At 39.3% G+C, this 18,112-nt stretch overlaps 1 long non-coding RNA gene across 1 annotated transcript; it reads left to right on the forward strand.

The window, feature by feature from the left end:
- Positions 1-1,808: 1,808 nt before the first annotated feature.
- LOC112580692 lies at positions 1,809-18,006 on the forward strand. Its single transcript, XR_003105039.3, has 5 exons — positions 1,809-1,945; positions 3,199-3,298; positions 15,067-15,107; positions 15,887-15,968; positions 16,717-18,006. It is a non-coding gene; the product is annotated as an uncharacterized LOC112580692 (long non-coding RNA).
- Positions 18,007-18,112: the final 106 nt, after the last annotated feature.

Raw genomic sequence — 18,112 nt, forward strand, 5'->3', positions numbered from 1 at the left:
TTGTTGCATCCATATGAAGTAGGTAGTTTTATTATCTCCATTTTACAGATGAGGACACTGAGGGATATTAAGATTAAGTAAATTGCTTAAGATTATTGATATTTGAAGCTCCTGGGACTGGACTTATAATCACTACCTCATGAAAGAAAAGAAGTTTGTATACAATGATACTTGCAGCATTATCATTTATAATGTAAAGAAAATTGGGAGAAAACATGTTCAGCCAGGGGAATGGTTAAATATAGTACATTCATTCAATAGATAATTATTCAACCAGAGGCGTTCAGGACTTTTCTTGGTACAGGACATCAATTTCACAAATTGACGTGACAAATACTTGTCACATCTTGCAAAAGGACAGGTACTTTTGCAAGCCTTCTGTGTCTCTATTTCTTTGAGCCATTCATAAATTTCAGGAGGTTCTACGCCAATTGGACACTATTATTTTCTGTTGCAGCAGCCCATGGATGCATCTATCATGTCACTAGATGGACCTGAATGTGGTGAGAGTGAAATTCTCTGGGAGTGTAAATTGCCATCTCCCCTGGATACTTTAGTCACATTTAATGAACTCATACATTTCTTTGACTTCATGTTCCCACCGCTGTTACCTCACCCAAATAAAGCTTTTTTTTTTTTTAACCATAAATACATTGATGTAGTAACAACACATTTCTTGCCTTAGAGGGCTGTGAAGATCTAAACAGGGTTTTGTGTTGCAAATGTTAGTAAAAGAGTTTCAAAATATTTAATTTTATTTACACAGAAGCAAAACAAGAAACAAGAGAAAAAAGAAAAACAAATTATGTTTTTTAACATCTCTTCATATTTTTCCTATTAATTACAAAAAGAATACATCCCATTTATTAGAAACCTACCACATGCCAGGTGCCAGGAGCTATGCTAACCACTCTACACAATTTATTGCTTTTAATCCTCTCAATAGCCATAAAGTGGGTTTTATTTAGTATTATCATGTCACAAATGAGAACCCAGAAGCTTGAAGAAGTTGAGTAACTTGCCCCAGGTCACACAACTCGTAAATGGAAGAGCCAGGACTTAAACTCAGGTTTGTCTGAATCTAGAAATCAAGCAATGAATCATACTGATACTCTCTTTACTTCCTCTTCTTTTCCAAATATAAATTTAGATTTACTTTCTGTAATGTTTAATTCCATGACAAAGTTCTAACTCTGTGGTTACAAATAACATTATAACCAGTTGCCTTGGAAATGAAGACGATATTATAAGTTAAAACTAGAAGTGGCTTACAATATTGAATATGAAAAAAGGTGAGTTATGAAATTCTCTGAAGAGAACCTTGCTGCACGATGAAATAAAGAAGAAAAAGCAAGGAATGTAAAGGTGGAATACTCTCTCAACAAATCTACATACAATTTTTACACATAAGTTTACTAAAAAGGAATATTGTGTACAATAAATGTTAATGGTAATAGGGAATGAAAATTTGAAATTAAATGTGTACTAATTTCAGCTGCAACCCTTCTTCCGGAAGAATCCTTTTTTTTCTTCATCTGCTGGCTCAACCATATAAAGTTCAGCTGTACACATAGAAATCTCATTTGTACCAAAGACTGTCATCTAACTTAAAGACTGGCACCTGTTTCAGAGTGGGCAATTTTACCACTTGAGGCAGCTTCCAATAGTTCTCCTACTCTATCTTATTTTTGAACTTGAGGGAAAAAAATCTGTTACAAATATAGGAAAAGACTGATTATTCTGAAGCTGTAATGGGGCGGAGCGGGGGCACAGCTGTTAGTGCGAGATCCTTAGTGGAGACCACAACCGTTAGAGCAGCCGTTACAACAGCCGTTACGGGTCCGCTCCCTCAGCAGTCAGCCGGGCAGTGCTTTGGGGGCCGTGAGCGTAGTGAGAAGCAACCAAGGCCTTCTGCCCTGGCCTTCCAGATCCTCAGGGCCAGCAGGTGAGTTGGAGGGCCTGGGGACAGGCTGAGGGCTGAACCCCACCCGGGGCTGCCCCACAACCCCCGACTGATCACCTTTGTTTCTTCCCCATGTTCTGTCCCCTGCCCTTTGGCCTCCCCCACTTTCTTTCTTTCTGTCTTTTTTAAACAAAGCAAAACACGGTGGAGGGTAGGCACTGGAGGTGCACTGGTCAGAGCCCTTGCCATGGTTGCCCACTGGCTGGACCCAGGCATGGAAGCAGCAGTGGACCTCTGCCCCATCCCTACCTCAGTGACCTAATGGCGGCCGCAGTGTCCATGGGTCACAGTCCCTGGGACCTGGTCCCCGTCTGGGCGGCCTGAGGGCAGGCTGAGTCTCAGGCGCCTGGTTCCCTCAGTGATGATGGCTGGGCAGGGTCTGGGCACCTGGCACTGAAGGCTGAGATCTGTCTCTTCAGGAGGGTCTGGGCACCGGTGGGAGGACCCAGACTGGGGGTGGGTCGAACGGTCCGGGGCAGGGTAACTGGCTGATGCTGGAAACCTCTCCTTTTAGCTAGGGTGTGGACCTCAGAAAGCCTTGGGACCTTGCCCTTTCTTGTCAGAACAGAGAATAATATTTGTTTTGGTGGAAGTTTCCAGAAACATCGTGACCTGATTGTGATCTGACTTCAAGAACAAAGGATCTGACACCAAGAAGTTTGCAACCACTAACCATGCCCCTCCCTTACCTTTTCTTTAATAGGGCTTTGCTGAAAGCTTTTTCAGAGTTCCAAGGTTCTTAAGGCATGAGCCACCCATCTGCTTACGTGGCCCTACCATAAACCTTTCTGTGCTCCAGACTCCGATGTTTTGGTATTGTTTGGTTTCACTGTGCATTGGGCACATGAACTTGCATTTAATAACAAAGCCATAAAACAAGCAGCCACCATAATTAATTTAAAGCCTGTTTTGTTATATGACTCACCTTGGTAAACACACGTATACAAGCCAGACGCTCTTGTCAATCTCTCACTTCTGAAAGTCAGCCTATTGGTGACAGATGCACTCCAATAGCACGCCTCTGAGTGGTACCCAACCAACAGTAGATTAACCTGAGTAGCCATGCTTCTATAGATGATGTTAATCCAATTATACCTCTGAGAGTTCACCAGTTCCTGAACTTGGTGCGTCCCTAAATCCTTATATAATAGAATTGACAATGTATTCTGACAGTGTGTCTGACCAGCATCTCTTACTATCACAAGCAATAAGTTAGCTTTGTCTTTTTATTTCAGATGTTGAGTGATGGCTTCATTGGACACTTTTGGAGGGTCCACCTAGATTCTTTTAAAGATCTTCATTTAGGAGCATTCCAGGGAACCCTGAGGCCAACAGGTACACTCACTGGGCACATTGCCAAAATTCTATTTACTCTTCAGATGTGTTGTCAGGTGCGTCAGTTTCAACAATAATCTCATCTCTGAGTAGTTTCACTGAGTTTATATCACTGAATATGTTATTCTAGGATTTGTAACCGAATATGTCTTTGTTTAGGCCTAGATCTTTGTATGGAGCAATTAGATCTTTCGGTTTGGAGATGCACCATTTACTAAATAAAGCCTGCTTCTGCTGCTGCTGCGTCGCTTCAGTCGTGTCCGACTCTGTGCGACCCCATAGACGGCAGCCTACTAGGCTCCTCTGTCCCTGGGATTCTCCAGGCAAGAACACTGGAGTGGGTTGCCATTTCCTTCTCCAATGCATGAAAGTGAAAAGTGAAAGTGAAGTCGCTCAGTCGTGCCCGACTTAGCGACCTCATGGACTGCAGCCTACCAGGCTCCTCTGTCCGTGGGATTTTCCAGGCAAGAGTACTGGAGTGGGGTGCCATTGCCTTAGGTCTTTGTATAAGATCATTATACCTTTTGTTTTGGAGACGTGCCAGGAGCCTGGTAGGCTGCCGTCTATGGGATCGCCCAGAGTCGGACAGGACTGAAGTGACTTAGCACACATCTAGGCAATGTTTTTTTGCTATTAACCTACTTATTCTGCTGCTTGCCTTGCTTTTGGTGCTGTTTATTTCTTGTGTTTTGCTTTCTCCTAGGTTGGTTTGTTTTGTTTTTTCCTTTTCTTTTTTTATTTGGAGTATAGCTGATACACGATGTTCTGTTAGTTTCAGGTGTATGACAAAGTGAGTCAGCTATACATATATCCACTCTTTTAGATTCTATTCCCATGTAGGTCATTACAGAGTATTAAATAGAGTTCCTTATGCTATACAATTCCCAGGTGGTGTAGTGGTAATGAATCCACCTGCCAATGCAGGAGACTCAGGAGACACAGGTTTGATCCCTGGATCAGAAAGATCCCCTGGAGGAGGAAATGGCAATTCACTCCAGTATTCCTGCCTGGAAAACTCCATGGACAGTGAAACCTGGCAGGCTACAGTCCATGGAGTTGCAAAGAGTAGTGTGTATATGCCAATCCCAATCTTTGAATTTATCCTTCCCTGTCCCCTTCCCCCTTGGTAACCATAAACTTTTTTTCTACAGCTGCAACTGGATTTGTGCTTTGAAAGCTTGTTGCTTTTGAAGTACAAGGGAGTGTTCCATAGGGAACAGCTGGGAGCATAAGCTTGATACATTTTCAATGCAAGCCAGACTTGAGGGCTAATTGTTGGAGATCTGTTAGACCAACAATCAATTTGTGGAAAAAAAAAAAAAAAGGTTTGTAAAACTTTATCTGGGGTCCCCTATAAAACCTTCACAAAGTACTCTCTTGTTAATTTGTTCACTTTGTTTTGTCCATACTCAAGTGTCAAGGATTGTGTGGTTTTTGTCAACTTGACAATCCTACTTTCTGCTTGGTTGGGGAACCCAGTTCAGTTCAGTTCATTTGCTCAATCGTGTCCAACTCTTTGCGACCCCATGAATCGCAGCACACCAGGCCTCCCTGTCCATCACCAACTCCCGGAGTTCACTCAGACTCATGTCCATCGAGTCAGTGATGCCATCCAGCCATCTCATTCTCTGTCGTCTCCTTCTCCTCCTGCTCCCAATCCCTCCCAGCATCAGAGTCTTTTCCAATGAGTCAACTCTTCGCATGAGGTGGCCAAAGTATTGGAGTTTCAGCTTTAGCATCATTCCTTCCAAAGAAATCTCAGGGCTGGTCTCCTTCAGAATGGACTGGTTGGATCTCCTTGCAGTCCAAGGGACTCTCAAGAGTCTTCTCCAACACCACAGTTCAAAAGCATCAATTCTTTGGCACTCAGCCTTCTTCACAGTCCAACTCTCATATCCATACATGACCACAGGGAAAACCATAGCCTTGACTAGATGGACCTTAGTTGGCAAAGTAATGTCTCTGCTTTTGAATATGCTATCTAGGTTGGTCATAACTTTCCTTCCAAGAAGTAAGTGTTTTTTAATTTCATGGCTGCAGTCACCATCTGCAGTGATTTTGGAGCCCAAAAAAATAAAGTCTGACACTGTTTCCCCATCTATTTCCCATGAAGTGATGGGACCGGATGCCATAATCTTCATTTTCTGAATGTTGAGCTTTAAGCCAACTTTTTCACTCTCCTCTTTCACTTTCATCAAGAGGCTTTTTAGTTCCTCTTTACTTTCTGCCATAAGGGTGGTGTCATCTGCATATCTGAGGTGATTGATATTTCTCCTGGCAATCTTGATTCCAGCTTGTGTTTCTTCCAGTCCAGCGTTTCTCATGATGTACTCTGCATAGAAGTTAAATAAGCAGGGTGACAATATACAGCCTTGACAAACTCCTTTTTCTATTTGGAACCAGTCTGTTGTTCCATGTCCAGTTCTAACTGTTGCTTCCTGACCTGCATATAGGTTTCAAGAGGTATTCCCATCTCTTTCAGAATTTTCCAGTTTATTGTGATCAACACAGTCAAAGGCTTTGGCATAGTCAAAATAGATGTTTTTCTGGAACTCTCTTGCTTTTTCCATGATCCAGCAGATGTTGGCAATTTGATCTCTGGTTCCTCTGCCTTTTCTAAAACCAGCTTGAACATCAGGAAGTTCATGGTTCACATATTGCTGAAGCCTGGCTTGGAGGATTTTGAGCATTACTTTACTAGCATGTGAGATGAGTGCAATTGTGTGGTAGTTTGAGCATTCTTTGGCATTGCCTTTCTTTGGGATTGGAAGGAAAACTGAACTTTTCCAGTCCTGTGGCAATACCCTTCAAAAGCCCACACTGTAAACTGACTGTAGAGGCCTGTCTTCCTTGTGTGTTATGGGTTTGTCTCTGCCAAATCTCTTCCTTCTCTTTGGAAGAGCTTCTATTTCCTTTAAGAAGCTCTATAATCTAACTTCTGTATTTTTCTTGGTAAATAGCAAAAAATTATTTTGATTTAATAATGTCATGTTTGACATGTCCAAAGCATTAAATTAATATCATTAACAAGAACTTTAATAATATTAGGAGACAAAATACCTATAGTCAGATTCTTAAAGTGTCATGTTAAGACCTCAAAAAATTTCTAACTCAAGGTAGTCTCTTTCAAAAACTTTGTAACCTTGAAACCTATTCATCTTGCATTTCATTCTTTTTACTCAGTTTTACTTGACCTTCTAGATGAGCTATTCTTTTTTGAGGGTTTTCTCAGGGAAAGAATAATTTTATTATAAAATTTCTAGATGAGAAGGTTGAATTAAAATTATCATCTAGAGCCAAGTTAAAGGATATAATTGAAGATTTTCCTAAACTTTGGAATACAGACAGAAATTTGTTACAGAATTTAATATTTTGTTACAGTTAACTTTCTCTATTATATATCTATACCAACTAGTTAGGCTAGTGCTTAGCCTCTCATGGAAAATGCTTAATAAGCTGAAAGGTAGGAAAGAAAAAATTTAAACCACCCAGTTATATAAATTTAAAAAAGTTGTCTCAAGAGAACTATGCAAATTTAAAAATTGCCTACAATAAGACAATTTCAGAAATAATATTTTAAGGGAAAAAATTGTAAAAAGGTTCAAATTGTAACCAAAACAAACATGAAAAATATACTTCAGGAAATATTCTAGAAACTGGAGTAAACCCACAACTAAAGTAGAGAGACAAGTCTTCTCTTGTAAATGGGGTCAAATTTTAAATATGTAATTTAATGATAAAAAAGAAAGTGAAATGTAAAATTGCTAACTTAGAAAATAGTCAAGTTGTGGCTAGACACGGCCAGAGTCTTAGGAACTAAAGGAGCTGAAAATGGTGTTTGGCTTGCTAGTTAAAAAATAACTAAAGGGACTCCCTTGGTGGCTAATACTCCATGCTCTCAGTGTCTGTGTGTGGGTTGGGGGTTGAGCCTTAGTCTGAGAACTAGCTCCTATATGATACAACTAAGAATCTTGTGTAGTAAGACTCAGAGCGGTCAAATAAATGAATAAAAATAAACTATAAAAATAACTAAAAAAGCCTCCATTCCCTGAAAAATTGGGAGCCTGTGGTTAGGAATACCTGTAGATATTGCAAATACAATGGTGATTGAAAGAATCAATGTTTCATAATGGCTGCTGCTGCTGCTGCTGCTAAGTCGCTTCAGTCGTGTCCGACTCTGCGATTCCATAGACGGCAGCCCAAAAATGGCTAAGGAACGGTAAAGAATCTGCCTGAAATGTGGGAGACCTGGGTTTGATCCCTGGGTAGGGAAGATCCCCTGGAGAAGGGAATGGCTACCCACTCCAGTATTCTTGCCTGGGAAATCCCATGGACAGAGGAGCCTGGTGGCCTATGGTCTATGGGATCACAAACAGTCAGATACAACTGAAGTGACTTCGCACACAAGGAATAGAGGGATAATTATCCCAAATTGGTCCATTGATGTTACTCCAAGGGTGACATTAAGCCCCAGTATTTCCCTTTCCTTTTTCTAACCTCTTGAAGGGACTAATATTGCTTTTTTTTGTTGCTATGGAGCCACTACATCTACCATTAATCTCATCAGATCCCTGAGAATAAAATTTTAAAGTTGTTTGAAATCTAAAATAGATTTTTGATAAGAAAAAAAGAGAAATTTTCACTTAAATTAAAAATGACCGACTGTGCCAGGTGGTGAAAGAAGAGAAGACAAATTTGAGTGTATATAGTAAAGCATGGTGGAGAAGGCAATGGCACCCCACTCCAGTACTCTTGCCTGGAAAATCCCATGGATAGAGGAGCCTGGTAGGCTGTAGTCCATGGGGTCGCTAAGAGTCGGACACGACTGAGCGACTTCACTTTGACTTTTCACTTCCATGCATTGGAGAAGGAAATGGCAACCCACTCCAGTATTCTTGCCTGGAGAGTCCCAGGGACAGGGGAGCCTGGTGGGCTGCCATCTATGGGGTCGCACAGAGTCGGACACGACTGAAGCAACTTAGCAGCAGCAGTAAAGTATGGAAGGCATGGATTTATTGGAAGCACTAAAATAATGGAAATGTCTAAGAATCCTAAGTCCTTCCCTAAGTCCCAACGTGTTATTGATACCTTGGAATCATTATCAGAAAGGCATTCCTTTCTTCTCTATGACACAATTCCTATGAATATAGTAGGTAGGGATTTACTTTGCAAATGAAACTACCAGATAAAATGTACTGCAAAGGATTGCTTTTAAAAATCACAGAAAATTTCTTACAATAAAATTATAGTTGATATTGTTAATAATATACCTACACCATGTGTGATTTAAGAACTCACTGAAGGAATAACTATGGTGTCAGAATTGCAATAGGCAAAAATTCCATGGATGTGTGCTAAGTTGCTTCAGTCACGTCCGACTCTGCAATCCTATGGACTGTAGCCTGCCAGGCTCCTCTGTCCATGGGGTTCTCCAGGCAAGAATACTGGAGTGGGTCGCTATGTCCTCCTCCAAGGGATCTCCCTAACCCAGGGATAGAATGCATGTCTCTTACTTCTGCATTGGCAGGTGGGTTCTTTACCACTAGCACCCCCTGAGAAATTCCATGGACACACACAGATTTCAACAGAGGCCTTAAAAGCCTTCCTGGATTATATAAACTTTTCTTTTTTTGTATGAACATGAGAAAATTCACCTATATGGGTTTTAACCCTTCAACATGACATACACTTAAGACCTAATACCTATTGTAAGGCCAATCTCTTATTACAGTAGCCAATGCTAGGTTAGTTGCCTCAGAATAGTCATGAACCTCAACTAAATATATTAAAACACCTTTAGATCTTATACTATGATTACCTTCAAACCTGATATTATCATATACAGTAACTCCTTGTTGCTAATGAAAAACACTCATATTTATACATCAATTAGTAAGTTATAAGTACCAATATTTTCTTCATCTCATATTATTATCCATTAGAGAAATACTCTTCGGAGAAGGAAATGGCAACCCATTCCAGTGTTCTTGCCTGGAGAATCCCAGGGACGGGGGAGCCTGGTGGGCTGCCGTCTATGGGGTTGCACAGAGTCGGACACAACTGAAACAACTTAGCAGCAGCAGCAACAGCAGCAGACAAATACTCTTATTCCAGCAATTCTATAATCTTTACCCAATACGGAACTGTCTGATTGTGTTTTTGAAATTTGATGGACAAAACAGTTTTTGGATACTTCAGTACCAACTGCTGATTTAATATTCTTTGTGGCTCAAAAACTAAGTGTTGACAGTATTATTTGTCAATGGGTTTTTTGACTAAAAAATGTAGATCAGCAAGCCAGAATCACCCTGATATACTTCTCCTGGACTCTTGACCCTCAAACAATGTGAGATTGACCCTCAAACAACTGAATACTCTTGTTTTAAGCTGCTAAATTTGAGATTATTTGTTACAGAACAATAGATAACTAACATAATCCAAATATCCTAAATGGACTAGATCTTCTTTAAAAGAGGACAAAAGTATAAAACCTTTGATGGGGAGTCAATCCTGAGAATAATGATCCTATCCAGAGGAGTTAAACTACTAAAGGCATTTATCAAAAATATGTTCCATTACTTTGGCTAAGATATTAAATAGTACATCCCCAACTCTGGGGCACAACAAATCAGGTTAAATTCTTTAAACCCAGTAATACAATTTTGTAAAGTTTAAAAATAAAATAAAAAAAAAAAAGAATAATAATAAACATGCGCAGTACAGCGAAAAATAAATAAATAAATAAATAAACCCAGTAGTTATAGATAATAGAATGACCTTAGATTTTCTTTTGGCCAACCAGGGAAGATATGTTATACCCAAGTACTATAATTGATTTGCAATAATCCTTATCTAAGCTAAAGGAAAGGTAACCTAACTATCTGAAATAGACTTGAGGATCTTTGAGACTTTTTTCATGGTCAGGCCTGGGAAATTTGGGATCATGGTTTTGAAATGTCTTCCAGTCTCTTCCAATTATACTTACTTGTCTCACTGTTGTTAAATGTGTATTTTCCAGAGCCTTAGATACTTTAGGGCTTCCCTGGTGGCTCAGAGGTTAAAGCATCTGCCTGCAATGTGGGAGACCTGGGTTCCATCCCTGGGTTGGGAAGATCCCTGGGAAAAGGAAATAGCAACCCACTCCAGTATTCTTGCCTGGAGAATCCCATGGATGGAGGAGCCTGGTGGGCTGCAGTCCACGGGGTCACAAAGAGTTGGACACGACTGAGCGACTTAACTTTAACTTTAGATACTTTAGTACAGCCACTGTCCTTACAGATGATTCAAGAAATTGTTTAAAGACCAAACAAATGAACAGGATAAAATCCTACTGATAGACATGTAAACTGAAAATAAAATTTCCACAGATGAAGCCTCACCTTTAAGGAAAATCAACAATAGTGGTAAAGATCTGCACCATCCATGAAGGTTTCTCCTGAAGATTTGATTGAATGACAATCAAAAGGAAGTACTGAAAATTAAGAACTTCCCATAAACTTAGAAAAAGGCTGATTTTTGCTATTAGCAAAGATAACAAGTAGTCACAAAACCAGTTTTAAACCCATTTACTCGGTCAGGAATAACTTGCCTTGGTAAACCCCTCATGAAATCAACTTATCAGAGACAGAATCATGCCATGTTTATACCTCTGAGTGCCAACTAATCAACAACAGTCTCACCTGAGTAGCAATGGACTGCAGTTGATGTCAACCAACTTGCCGCTGCTGCTAAGTCGCTTCAGTCATGTCTGACTCTGTGCGACCCCATAGACAGCAGCCCATTAGGCTCCCCCGTCCCTGGGATTCTCCAGGCAAGAACACTGGAGTGGGTTGCCATTTCCTTCTCCAATGCATGAAAGTGAAAACTTTGACCCATGAAAATCTGACAATTCCTGGCACTTCATGTTCCCTCCAAACAAAGACCTTTATAAGGTCAACAGTTTGCTCTGCTTGAGAGACTATGACTGACCAGCATTACATTCAGCTTTGTCTTTTTATTTCACATATTGAATGGTGGCCTCAACATCCTTTGGCAAACTCTCCTGTTTCCTTGATAATTCTGTAAAGTAAAAGTGTTAGTTGCTCAATCATGTCCAACTGTTTGCCACCCCATGGACTGTATAACCCACAAGGTCCCTCTGTCCATGGATTTCTCCAGGCAAGAATATTAGAGTGGGTAGCCACTCCCTTTTCCAGGGGATCTTCCCAATCCAGGGATCAAATCCAGGTCTCCTGTATTTCAGGTGGTTCTTTACCATCTGAGCCACCAGGGAACCTCTTCCCATTTAATAGTAGTGATAGTGATAAGTAATGATAATGATGAGGAGGTTGATGTAAGCCGACTTATTCTATCCCCTGTTCTGTGCTAAGGGCTTTACATGCATTATCTCAGTAACTGAGGACTGCCAGTAATAGCTGACTACCAGCACTTTTTAGACTTTCAGGAAGCTCTCAGACCTAAAGAAATTAACAGCCCTGGCTTATTCAGTGCACCAGTCATTTGCTTTCTATCCCCTGCTCACCCTTCCCCTGTTCTGCTCAATATCATAGAGGAGTGACTCCTACAGACCAAGTTTTCCAGACTCTTCTGTCTGCTGACTTAAAATTCAGTTCTGCTAATGGGAATCTGGAGTGAAAGATGAGAGGCAGGAAGAGAGGAAGGGAGGAAGGGAGAATGTAGGGGTATCTCTCCTCCAGCAATAGCTGTTTCCTTCCATTGCTCCAGCACCTTTGAATTGGTTTTCCTTGGTGGTCATTACTCACATTATTCTGTTTGAAATACCTAGAACACTTTCTGCTTTTCTGAATTGTTATTGATACAATCAGAAAGAATTGGTGGTAAAAACTATACCAGGTAGATTTGAGAGACTTGAGATTTAATGCCAAGTCTAAATTACTTGTGACCTTGAAAAAAATTAGTTTGCTGTTGCAGTTTTGCTATCTGTGTAAGACAATAGCTCATCTTATTGTCCCCACTATCCCACCGAACTAGAATCTTCTATAATGCTTGGCTTACAGAAATTGGTTAAACATTTCTAAGAGACAGCTTTTCTCTTCTTCCATATAACAGCACTATGAATAGATTTAATGGCCTTGATTACATCTAGAAATATAGCTATTCCCTTAATCAGGTAAAACATATAAAATATCCTTTTCTGTGAACAGGGCAAACTAGATAATTTGAGGGGCCCAGTGCAAAATGAAAAAGCAGGCTCTTGTTGAAAAAGGCAGGAAAAAAGTGCCATTAAAAGTACCATAAATAAAGCTTTTCCTTTAAAAACACTTTGTTACTTATAAAATACAACAGAGGTGATAGTGGTATATGAATAACAATATAACTCACAAAGTACAAAAAATGTTTTTGATGCCATAATTTTATATAAAACAATAAATATAATAATACTTTATCAATGTGGTATCTTAATCATAATTTTGTGGCTTTCTTTTAGGAAAATTCATTTTAAATGTTCTTAAAATATATACCTTTAGCAATTTTATTTTTGATTGATACAATCCAAAGAAACATTACTTGGCCTTGAAAAATGAAAAGTTGCAAACAATTTTTGATAATTTTAAATTTTGACAAGGATCCTTCTGCTGATGCAATTGTTGAAGCTATTAAGAGTATTTTATAGTCTATTTTATAGACAATATTTGGGATAAGTTTCTGATAAATTATTTTGAAATAAAAATTTTAGCACCTATAGAGCTAAAGAGCTCCATGGAATATTTTTTCTAAAAATATTTCATTCTTCATACAAAATATTTTAATATATTTAATTAAAAATGTAAATTTATACAATGGCATTTTAATATTTCCTCTGACATTTCTTTTTCTTTTTTTTCTTTTTTTTTAAATTTTATTTTATTTTTAAACTTTACATAATTGTATTAGTTTTGCCAAATATCAAAATCCTCTGACATTTCTTATGACTTGCTGAGGTTGTACAAAGAAACCAAATGTGACTTCATAATTTGTATAAAATTTAAAGTGATTGCTTATGCATTCTATCCATGCATGCTCAACTATAAGAAAATAATTTTTAAATAGCCTCCTCATTAATAATTTGTTCATCTGAAGCTTCATAGTGAGTACTATACCTTCCCATCAAATGTCTCGATCTTTGAATTTGTTTTCTAAGTCTGTGGGTATGTGCTTTGCAGTATTGAAGCTGTTTTCAAAACCCGAGATTCTTTTTTTTTAGGGAACTAATTTATTCTGATTTTTCTGAAAATCAGGAGCTATGAAAAACAAGTTGACTATCTGGCCATACCAAAAGCAAAATACAAGTAAAAATAACATTGAGAAATCATGTTTAACCATAAAGAAACATGTTTTAAAATATCAAATTTAACACTCCTTCTTCCGTAAAGCAAAACAAGTTTGCTAAACCACAACACTGAAGTGGAGTTTAACTGACATAATTTTTTAAAATAGAAATTAAAAGGAGAAAAAGCACTCCATTTCCACCCTGGAATCCTGTCATTTATAAAATAACATGCTCAAATGTTAGTGAAAATAAACAGTTGGTAAACCTGAAAATAAATGTTTCAATGAGTGAATTCAGATTCTAACAGAACACAGTACCACCTCATATTTGCAGAAAAATAGCTTTTGTCGCACTTAGGTCTTACCAAACACAAATAAATAAAAATGGGGATTAAAAACAAGATACTAAATCAAAATCTTTCTGCAGAGTGGCAGCTGTCACAAGATGAAAGGAACCTAGTTCCCCAGAGTTGTGTGCACAGGGCCAATTCTATTCCTAGAGTCCCAGAGTCTTGTACTATCAAAATAAAAGTATCTTTGTCTTGGAAAAAGTCTGATGAAGTCACCAAAATCTTATTATCCGTGTTCCCCCAATGATACTTAGAATGCTCTTATCCTTTCAAGATAACTTCAACTTCTTCTTTTTTTTTTTAATTTAATTTAATTTTTAAACTTTACATAATTGTATTAGTTTTCAACTTCTTAAGAGTTAACATTCGAGAAATATTTAAGCAAGCGGCAGCCTCTTCTGCATTAACAAGGCCCTTTCTATTCTCTCTGTGCGGGTGTGTATGCTCAGTAGCCTCCACTCCTCCTGAACCCAGGGGCTGCAGTCTGCCAGGCTCCACTGTCCATGGAATTTTCCAGGCAAGAATACTGGAGTGGGTTGCCATTTCCTTCTGCAGGGAAAACCTGGGGTTCTAAACACTTGAAAAGATTATAATGACTCCCTGACGTGCTTTCTTGCAGTGTTCATGTGTACAGTTTTATTTTGTAATAATTTACTGACAAAGTTTACTGCCTATGTGCTGGCAGTTCCTGTCCCAGCCTCAGGCCAGAGTTAATATTTGTGCAGATGCCCCAGTCGGGCTCTAAAGACGAAGGGGTGAGAGCCTCCCACCATGGGTCCCAGAGGTACCTGTGTGCAGAACCTTCCTTTGTCACATGGCTGTGGTCACTGCTGCCGTGGCTGCTGCTTTTGCACTGAAGTTGCCATCATTGCTGCCAGTTTCGGCCTAGGTTCTGCCCTGGCAGATTTGTTTAGGAAAATATAATGGTGTTTTGCATCTAAGGTCTTGAAAAGTTGAGCCAAAATACTGCAGAAGAGGAGCCCAGGATGCATAACTTTATAAAATCACTTCCTAGCACTAGTAGGTGTAAAATCATGAGATGGCAGACACAGAGCTCCTGGTGCCAATGGGAACCCTTAACAGTGCTAGGGGACTCAGAATGCACACAATTGTTTCCAAGATATTCTAACAATATAATTAATGTTATAGGTGACTGAAACTCTTCCAGAAGTAATGATGCAGGAAGATTGGTGAGTTTGGAGCCAAATCTATCCAAAGGTGCATTTTTGGATGAAAACTAGAGAGAAGTAATTTTGTGTTGACTTAAATATGTACTTCCTCCAGACTATGATATTTCTTTATCTTGAAATATTTGACCACTTTGAAAGAATGGGAGTTTATTTATATGCATGTGTGCCATTCTAGTACTTCTTGAAGATTCTACAAAATTCATTCATCTTAGGTATAAAATATGTTGCAGTACTTTTCACAGTGGCACATTAAAAATACTTTTCATTATGTAAAATTTCAAATATATGCAAAACTAGAGAGAACAGTATAATGAACCCCTCTTATGTACCCACATCTAGCTTCCATAATTTCATGACTGAGTTTTTTATCTGTACCTTCACACATTTTCCTCAATTCTAGATTATTCCCAGACATATCATTTTATCTACAAAAATTTCAATATGTACCTTTAAAGAATTACGTACCATTATTTCTGGCTTCCCCGGTGGCTCAGATGATAAAGAATCTGCCTGCAATGCAGGGGACCTGGGTTCGATCCCTGGGTCAGGAAGATGCCCTGGAGAAGGGAATGGCTGCCCACTGTAGTATTCTTGCCTGGAAAATTCCATGGACAGAGGAGCCTGGAGGGCTGCTGTCCATCAGGTCTCAAAGAGTCGGACATGACTGAGTGACTAACATTTTCACTTTCACTTTCACCATTATTTCACCTCAAATTTAACAATAGTTATTAGCATTATAATATAGTTATTATTTAAATTCGTCTCTCTTGTTTTATTAGGTGGTTTGGGGATAACAATTTTGAGAGGATTGCAGAAAGGGCATCCCAGAAACAAAGGGACAAGTGACCAGTGAGAGTATAGGTATGTTTGCAGGACTCATTTGCCCTTGGCTCTTCTCACATGAATCACTTTTAAAACCAGGACTTGGACCAAAACAATTTATCCTGTGTGATGATTTGGCAGAATCTACCAGTATAATCTAATTGGAACATTTTTTTAGACAAGGTAAACATATTTCCTCTTATAGAACTGCATTACTAGAGTTAGCAATTTTTTTTAAACCAAGGCTGTCTGTGAAAAAGGCAAAAGAGAGCCTCTTTAAAGATCTTACCCTTTCACAAAAATCTCAGTTGCTCTTTTCACAACCCTAAAAGTGGAATTATGGCATAAAATAGGGGGGAAATTACTCTCAATTGTTCTAAATGGTTATAAGGCACTGTCCATTATTTTACTTCTGCTTTATTTTTGCTATATGACTTGTCAGGTTTGGGAGGGAATAAAAAATGTTCTTGAAGTCTGTGGTAAGAGAAAGATTTTTTTTTTAATATTTTGATATTTAATCAAGCTTAAGATGCCATTGACTGTACCACTATGTACCATTAAAAAAGGGGGGGAAATCCTGTTGACTAAACTGTAATGCAACATAAAATTCATTCCAATTTCAGAGATGTTAAAATGTGAAAATGAATGTGCATTTTAGAATCTATGATATATGGCATTTATTTATGCCTTTTATAGAACAAGTTCTGTTTCTGATCCTTGACAAAGATTATCTAAATTAATTATTACAAAAAACCTAGTCATATGGGTATCCTTACCTTCATTTTAGAGATGAGGAAAGTAAAGTCCGAAGAAGCTAAAAACATCAGCTAACAATCACAGAGTTAGCAATTGGAACAAGTTCATCGTACCTTCCTCTTCTCAGACTTCTGTTCTTGCTCTGTAACTCCAGTCAAGCTGCTGCTGCTAAGTCGCTTCAGTCGTGTCCGACTCTGTGCGACCCCATAGACGGCAGCCCACCAGGCTCCCCCGTCCCTGGGATTCTCCAGGCAAGAACACTGGAGTGGGTTGCCATTTCCTTCTCCAATGCATGAAAGTGAAAAGTGAAAGTGAATTCGCTCAGTCGTGTCCGACTCTTAGTGACCCCATGGACTGCAGCCTACCAGGCTCCTCCGTTGATAAATTGTGGCCCTCTTGGGTATTTGCATCATGTGGCCTGTTTTCACCTTGGGCACTTTTCATTTACGGCAGACCTTCATATGAGGCAAAACCTCATCCTGCCCGAACTCAGATGGGAAAGCCCAGTTAGAACCTCAGTTTTATCACCTGGGCAGAATGGTGGAGGCTGGAGGAAGCTGTAGCTGGTGGGTCTGTGGATCCTCAGGGCTTGAGAGCAGATTCACCAGACATTCGACCTGCAACAGCGTACCAACTCCAAGTGCCAGCTCTCACTCTCACAGTCGAGTTACCAGAGTCCACAGTGCTTGGGTGGTCTCTGGGGCTGAGACTGAACTGCAAGGGCTAGAGAAGGACAACTCTCACATTCTTCACTTAAGAGAGAACCAGGCAAAGTTAGACAGGCAACTGTGGTATGTAGGTTGGACAGTCCTTTTTTTTGCTACTTTTCTGCTTATGTTTCCATTCCTAAGCCCTCTCTTTTGTGTTGAAGCCCCCCTCCTTCAGGTTTTTATTAACTTTGTTTCTATAAGGCAAGTAATTTAACCTCTGTTATCTTCAGTTAAGTATTTTAAAATATAAATATCATACATTGGTTGTGAGGATTAAGATATACTGATTGCCAAATTAGTCTCAATACACATTAGTTCTTCCTTCCATTCTCACAGGCCATATATTAAATGCCATTTGTACCATTATCTACCGTCTCCCACCTTAACAAGATAGTAATGATAATAATTTATACATAGTTTCCTAAAAGTTGTTCTATCCTTACCCTATTATCTCAGCTGATTTTCCAACAATCCATTGAAGTGGCTAGCAAAATATTCTCTTTGAAAATTTCAGTTAAATAGTAACATTTAATAGTAACAGTAATAGTCATTGGGCTTCCCTGGTGCCTCAGATGGTAAGGATCTGCCTGTAATTCAGGAGAGCATGTTCGAGCCCTGGGTTAGGAAGATCCCCTGGAGAGGAGAATGGCAACCCACTCCAATATTCTTGCCTGGAGAATTCCATGGACAGAGGAGCCAGGCAGGCTACAGTACACA

Source organism: Bubalus bubalis, chromosome 19 (assembly GCF_019923935.1).
Source record: "Bubalus bubalis isolate 160015118507 breed Murrah chromosome 19, NDDB_SH_1, whole genome shotgun sequence".
In the NCBI taxonomy this organism is placed as follows: Eukaryota; Metazoa; Chordata; class Mammalia; order Artiodactyla; family Bovidae; genus Bubalus; species Bubalus bubalis.